This window comes from Eulemur rufifrons, unplaced genomic scaffold, assembly GCF_041146395.1.
Source record: "Eulemur rufifrons isolate Redbay unplaced genomic scaffold, OSU_ERuf_1 scaffold_268, whole genome shotgun sequence".
NCBI classification, from domain to species: domain Eukaryota; kingdom Metazoa; phylum Chordata; class Mammalia; order Primates; family Lemuridae; genus Eulemur; species Eulemur rufifrons.
In genome coordinates, this window is record NW_027183050.1 from 118,745 (window position 1) to 126,474 (window position 7,730).

The following is a 7,730-nucleotide window of genomic DNA, read 5'->3' on the forward strand; positions in this document are numbered from 1 at the left end:
CAGACACCACTCTGCTCGTAGGAAAACACCATGATGGGCCAGCACCGTGCAGATGACCAGTCCTTCCTCAAACTAGGAAAAACTCCATTTTAAATGGTGAACGTATTGCATCACTCACTCCGTACACCAGCAAAATGACACTACCAAATATCAAAGGCAGTTTGAAATCTTGAATGACATTGAACAGATACACCACAAACACCTGTGGCCCAAAGTAATGAGAAGTCTCAAGTCCTAGGATTGCATGTCCAAACTGAAGGTGACATATTACATGCACTAAAACTTCTACCCGATGCAAAAATGAAGATGAACTATACCTGTATGTTTACCTTTAGGGGAATCATGACTGCTAATCCCCAAAACTCAGGACTGGTGATATTGCTCCCTAATGTCGACATCCACACTTGGCCAGTTCCTGAAAAGTGTTGAAGACGTATTAGATGTGGAAACAGAATGATCGGTGATGCTATCTTCACTGACGCCCCTACCCTCCGTAGAGAAGACACACACACACACACACACACACACTAGCTTTCTTATTATCTCACATGTCATCGTTTATTACTCTTTCCTTTAATCTCCATCCTGTGCTTTTCTTTAATCTTCATCCTAAATGCCAAAGTGATACCATTCATTCACCACCTCTTTTTTTCACAAAAATATAAGCACCACGATCGCAAAGATTTGTTTTTTCACGCCTCTGTATTCAGAGCCTGGAGGTCCTGGATTATTTGCATTTAATTCTGTATGTTTTTAGTCCACATCTAGCACAGGTCACTTCCATTTTCCCAAAGCTCCAGCTGTGACCCTGGGTTCCAGGAACTCACATGCATGATGTGGGCACTCTTGTTGAAAATCTTCACGTAGGGCTTTAGGATTTCAAAGCGGAAGGCGGGCGTCAGCAGGCGGCGGTGGCGGCTCCACTTGTCACCGGCACTCACCTCCTAAACCATGGGGATAGGAGGCCAGCAGTTGAGTCAGGACCCTCAAGCCCTGCTCTGTGGGGTGACCCGCAAGGTAGCTGTCACCTCCCCAGAAGGAGCCACAGCCTGTCCCCCCTGCAGCCTCCAGAGGCGGGTGGCCTTGGCAATGAGCTGTCTGTCTGGATTCTGCACAGATGGAGGGAATCTCTGCTTTCTCCTGCTCTTTTCCTCTCAAAGTCATGAAGAAGCAGAAAATCTGAAAAGAACTACAATAAGGAGATTGATTACATAATAAAAAACCCCCAACAACTGAAATCACAGGATGAAATATTTTAACTGGTGAAATATGCCACCAAACATTTAAAGAAAAATTAACACCAATCCTCCTCAAACTTTTTCAAAACATTGAAGAGGGAGGAAAGAGTGATGATTAGATGGGGCCCAGGGGGATTTTAGGGCAGTGAAATTCTTCTGTATAAGGCTGTGATGGTGCCATCTTTTTGTAGTTCATAATCAGCGTCATGACTGGGTCTTCACGCACATGTGTGAAATGCACCTCCCTCAGACTTTGTTATGATTGGCATACTGCCCATCTGACATGAACTTAGGAAAAAAAGATCATGATGGTGGCTACATGACACATGGATTTGTCAAAACCCATAAAACCACAGATCACAAAGAGGGAACCCTAAGGTAAAATACGGACTTTAGTTAGTAATAATGAATTGGTTCATCAATTCTCATCATCATCAAATGTTATATATTGCTTTATCAATTGTTAACATACCCTACATACAGTCTTGATGTTAAAAATAGGGGAAACTATGAGCCAGGAAGGAAAAACGTGGAACTCTTTGGATTCTCTGCTCAATTTTTCTGTCAAACAACTGCTGCTCTAAATAATACGGTCTGCAAGATTTAAAAAAGTGAACAAACTACCATTCCATGGAAGAGGCATTACTGAGTAAAAAGGAAACCTGACATATAATATCCAATACAGCTGCAGTTTCCAACCCCTGTCCATGGAAAAATTGTCTTCCATGAAACTTAAGGAACAGGGCGGGGGATGGAGGTGCAAACAGCAGGAGGTGAGCAATGGACAAGCAAGCAAAGCTTCACTGCTCCCAAGGCTGGCGTCATTGTTTCCTATCGCTGGCATCACTGCCTGAGCTCCACCTCCCCTCCCCACCCAGTAGAAAAATTGTCTTCCATGAAACCAGTCCCTGGTGCCAAAAAGGTTGGGGACTGCTGACGTACAGTATATCACTTGCATAAAAACATCCAAAAGCAAAATATGAGACACAGTTATGCATATACAGGTTGTAAAACTAAGAAAAGGAAATTAATGTACAATTCAAAATACTGGCACCATCAATATTTAGGTTCACTGTGTACAACTTTTTATGTATTTTCTGCATATGTTATATGTTTAGTAAGTTTCTAGAATGCAAACTGTATACACAAATAAAGCTCAGTATATTTTTAATTACTAGCAAAAACTCATTTGAATATAATTTTTTAGACAATAACATAGTATGTTAAAACCACTTTCTATTAATTTTCTTGAAATCCAAAAAAGTCTAATGAAGGATAAAAAATGATTATAATGCAAAAATTATACATTGGAAGACATCGATGTTACATGATATAAATGGAAAGACATCATAGGTCCTTAGAAAGGTGACTGCGTATCACCATGATGTAACCTCTTTGAAATAGATCAAATGTTTTAATATATTCCATGAAATTCAAAACCAGGTTTCTTTGTCACTGAAATTTTAAAACACAAATTCTAATAACGAAATAGAAGACAAATGACTAAGACGAGCCAAGATGCTGCGCAGAACATCCTGGTGTTCTAGGGAGTGTTATGAACTGAAAGTCTCCCTGGCCCCAAACTTCATACATTGAAATTCTGATCCCCAGTATCATGGTAATGGGAGGTGGCATCTCTGAGAGGGAATCAGGATTAGAAGATGTTCTGCGGTGGGCAGTAAAGTCTGAGGAAGCTGAGAGCCCAAAGAAAGAGAGTGACAGTTTAAAAAAAAAAAAAAATTTTTTTTTAATAGGAACTTATGAACAAAAGCCGTGTCTGGGGCACCGCTGAGAAAAGAGGTGAGCCTCAAACGATCCTCTAAATAGCTAGGACTACAGGTGCATACCGCTATGCCTGGCTAATTTTTAAAATTGGTATTAGAGATAGAGTCTCACTGTATTGCCCAGGCTGGTCTCAAACTCCTGGGTTCAAGTGATCCACCTGCTTCCCAAAGTACTGGGATTACAGGTATGTTCAGCCCTGTAAAACATTTATATTGCATTTTCACTTGGGGACAAAAACAATAATCACATTGTCAAAAAGATCAAAAGTAAAGTTGAAAGAACCCAAGCCCTGTAATCGATGCAATGGCTGAGTAAATTGGGCGACCAACAACTTCAGACAGTAGCATGTTTGCAACAGACTGAGGCAAAGAAACCACATAAAAAAACCCTTTCCAGCTTAACAATAATGGTACATTTGTTTGTTTGTTTGTTTGTTTTTCTTTTTTGTTGAGACAGAGTTTTACTCTATTGCCCGGGCTAGAGTGCCGTGGCGTTAGCCTAGCTCACAGCAACCTCAAACTCCTGGGCTCAAGGAATTCTCCTTCCTCAGCCTCCCAGAGTGTTAGGGTTACAGGCGGAGTTAGCTATTTAGATGAAGGTTATACCAGGAGACTCCTCCCAGCCCCAGGAAATCCAGCTGATCCCTCATCCCCACCCCATCAAAGCTGTCCTCTGGGAAGAATGACCCAAGGCTGATATTCACTAGACCCTCCAAGAGATTCAGCAGCTGTGGGCAACTTGGGGCAGCCGCAGGCAGTTCTAAAATCCAGGATCAGGAAAAGATAGAGTGGGCCGAGGACACATCACCCTGTAAAGTTTCCAAAGGGGAACCTCAACCCAAAGACATTCTGATAAAGGCGTGTGTGCCTAGGACTGATAGAAGCAGAGGCACAAAGATTTTTACAGCAGTGTCAAGTTGTTATTCTCTGCTTTCCTGTTATCTGAAATGTTCACAAGCAGTATTCAGAAACAGAACCCAAATATTTTAAAAAGAGTTATCCACTGCTCTGTGAAAAAAAGGATACATAATAAAATACTGCATCTGTTTGAGACAGACAAGGGACAAATAAATAAAGAACAACAGATAAATAAAACATTGTACAAAAAAGGACAAATAGTTGATAATGTTATGTATTGGAGAGGGGAAGTTGGCCTTTGGGAATGTAGGGAAGGAAACGGTAATTAAGGATTTTACTGCAGCCCTAGAAGAGTAAGGCCGGGGGAGCAGGGTCCATGACTTGAGATCCTGCTCCCCATACACATGGAGAATGCAGGGGAAAACCAGGCCCTCTGGGGAGTGTTAAAATAACTAAATAGGAGGCAAATAGACTGAACTGGCTATAGTGCCCTCGGTTCCTAGCCAAGGACACAGAAATCTGACTCAAATGCAATTCACGGATTTCCTGAGCCCAGGAGTTCGAGGCTGCAGTGAGCTATGATCACACCACTGCATTCCTGCCTGAGCGACAGAGTGAGACCCAGTTTCTTAAATAAATAAATACATTTCTAAAATGGGGGAAAAAAAACCAACCACAATTGATGTAAATTACTAACTTAGAGGGAAAAGAAATTTAACCTAATCAACCTCTCCAATTAACCTCTGATTACATAACCTGGAAATTTCCACACCTGGATACAACAAACAATGCAACTGTATCACAATAACCAATGAAGTATTTAATTTAGTTTGCTTGCTCTTGGCCTACTGAAGGAAATTAAAATATTTTACCCCAAAATATACTTTGACATATTTGGGAATGGCTTTTTAGAGAGTCAGCAAACAGAAGTAGCTCTGTACAGCTGTCTATTGTGGGGGTGACAACTACCCTTGTCCAAATTCTAAGAAAGATTAACTGAGCCTGAAACCTTTAAAGGTCTAAAAGAAATCAGTTACCATCAGTTCCCTCTGAGAAGTGTTACCTGTAAGGGCGGCAGGGCCTCCTTCCTGTTCCAGTCTTTCTGGCCAGGTCTGGGGCAAAAGAATCGCTGCAGCGATCCTGTCATCTCAGAGCAGGAGAGGAGCCCAGACCCGGCCAGACTGGAACAGGCTGGAGGTCTGATGTCCTCCTGGGGTCGGGAATTTGGGATGGGGCAATGGCCAAGGCTTCTTCACATACCCCTCCTCCTCCTCACAGTGAGGAAATGCTCCCTCCTCCAAGTCCTTCATTTTCACCAGCAGGAAACTCACTCGGAGTCAGTTTCAGCTTCAGACCTAAATAAACCATCGATTTCATAAACCGTTTCTCCAGCAGACGGCCCGACACGGCAAACAAGCCTGACAGTCACAAAGTTTCTTCATATTTACAAATTATGACCCAAAGTCTGACCCCAGCGACCCTATGCATGCCAAAACCAAAAACACTGTCCAGGAAATGGCCCCAGGCGCCAGAGGTACAACTTCAGAGACACAGAAACCCCCAACCGCATCTGCACGTGGGTCCCCTGCTGTCCAGTGCTCTGGGGCTTCTCAGAGTCCACACTCCTGCTGGGTCTGTCCTGGGCAGCTGGAGCTCCCTGCAGGGAGCTGCCCGGGAAGCCTGAGGGGAGCCCCCATGTCCCTCCCTTTGCAGGACCAAGACTAGCCTAAGCTTAGAGTCACGGTCCTCAGACCTCCAGCTTATTCACTGGCCTCACACCAACATGGACACGTTAAGAGTCAAGTCCCTTAATCCTATTGTTTGAGTAAGAAACCAACAGAGTCTTTACCTCCCTTCTGTGTTTAATTATAAAGTAGAGGAAGAACATGCTAAAATACTTTATATGGATCAAAAAGCTGGCAAATAATTATTCCTGTGAGAAAAACAAAATATGCCACCAAACTATTATTTTCCCTTAACACAAAGGAGAATCACCTCCTTGAGAATGCCATAGAGGTCATGGCTTTTATGATTGAAATAGTATCAGTGAAAGTCTGACCTTGCGAAAAGAGACAAATGTGCATGGACCCAGTTATGTCTGACCTTGCCCCGCTCACAATGAAACATCCCTATAGAAATCAACTGAAACCAAAGGGTTAAAATTGTGCTAGACAAGATATGGTCATAGTTAAGAATTAACCACCTTAGGCCGGGCGCGGTGGCTCACGCCTGTAATCCTAGCTCTCTGGGAGGCCGAGGTGGGCGGATCGTTTGAGCTCAGGAGTTCGAGACCAGCCTGAGCAAGAGCGAGACCCCGTCTCTACTAAAAATAGAAAGAAATTATATGGACAGCTAAAAATATATATAGAAAAAAAAAAAATTAGCCGGGCATGGTGGTGCATGCCTGTAGTCCCAGCTACTCGGGAGGCTGAGACAGGAGGATCGCTTGAGCTCAGGAGTTTGAGGTTGCTGTGAGCTAGGCTGACGCCACGGCACTCACTCTAGCCTGGGCAACAGAGTGAGACTCTGTCTCAAAAAAAAAAAAAAAAAAAAAGAATTAACCACCTTCTTTTTTTTTGAGACAGAGTCTCACTCTGTTGCCCAGGCTAGAGTGCCATGGCATCAGCCTAGCTCACAGCAACCTCAAACTCATGGGTTCAAGCGATCCTTCTGCCTCAGCCTCCAGAGTAGCTGGGACTACAGGCATGTGCCACCATGCCCGGCTAATTTTTTCTATATATTTTTAGTTGTCCAGATAATTTCTTTCTATTTTTTTTGGTAGAGACGGGGTCTCACTCTTGCTCAGGCTGGTCTCGAACTCCTGAACTCAAACGATCTGCCTACCTCGGCCTCCCAGAGTGCTAGGATTACAGGCATGAGCCACCACGCCTGGCTGAGACAGAGTCTTGCACTGTCACCCGGGCTACAGTGCTATGGTATCAGCCTTGCTCACACCAACCTCAAATTTCTGGGTTCAAGCGATCCTCCTGCCTCAGCCTCCCGAGTAGCTGAGACTACAGGTGCACACCATGATGCCCAGCTAATTTTTTCTATATTTAGTAGAGATGGGGTCTCACTCTTGCTCAGGCTGGTCTCAACTCCTGAGCTCAAGTGATCCTCCCTCCTCGGCCTCCTAGAGTGCTAGGATTATAGGCGTGAGCCACTGCGCCAGCCCAACCAGCTTCTGCCCCCTCCACTGCTTCCCTATAATTGCTTACTGCTTAAGAGTTGGTTGGGTCACAAGATTTATAACTTTTCGTAATCACTTCTATGCATAACAGATCTGTTATAAGACCCAAGACTGTCTTTAACATGTTTCCCAGACACTGCATTCCTATGGGCCCACTAACACCCACTGAATCAGTGGTCTAAGCCATGTGACTGACTCAATGGGTCCTATGACCCCTACTGAGCGACTGACTCAGCCCAAGGCACTTTTTACATTCCTGATTTGACCCCCAAAACAATCAATCAGCAATGCCGATCCCCTTCCCCTGCCCCCCCTCATCAAATTCCCCTTAAAATCCCCAGCAGAAAGCAAAGAAATGTAACAGGATTACATTTTCTATACCAGCCTAACTTATGGGGTACAATAATTTAATTTGTTACAGTTTGTTTTCTTATCTGTGATGTTTTCTTTTCTTTATAGCTGGTTTCATTTCCTTTCCAACTTAACATTTCATCTTAAGACAATGTGAGGCCGAGCGTGGTGGCTCACGCCTGTAATCCTAGCACTCTGGGAGGCCGAGGCGGGAGGATCGCTTGAGGTCAGGAGTTCAAGACCAGCCGAGCAAGAGCAAGACCCCATCTCTACTAAAAAAATAGAAAGAAATTGTCAGGACAACTAAAA

The 7,730-nt window shown here is 43.8% G+C and overlaps 1 non-coding gene across 1 annotated transcript; it reads left to right on the forward strand.

The window, feature by feature from the left end:
• The first annotated feature begins 1,417 nt into the window (after positions 1 to 1,417).
• On the forward strand, positions 1,418 to 1,522 carry LOC138380102 (small nucleolar RNA U13). Its single transcript, XR_011232551.1, has one exon. It is a non-coding gene; the product is annotated as a small nucleolar RNA U13 (small nucleolar RNA).
• Positions 1,523 to 7,730: the final 6,208 nt, after the last annotated feature.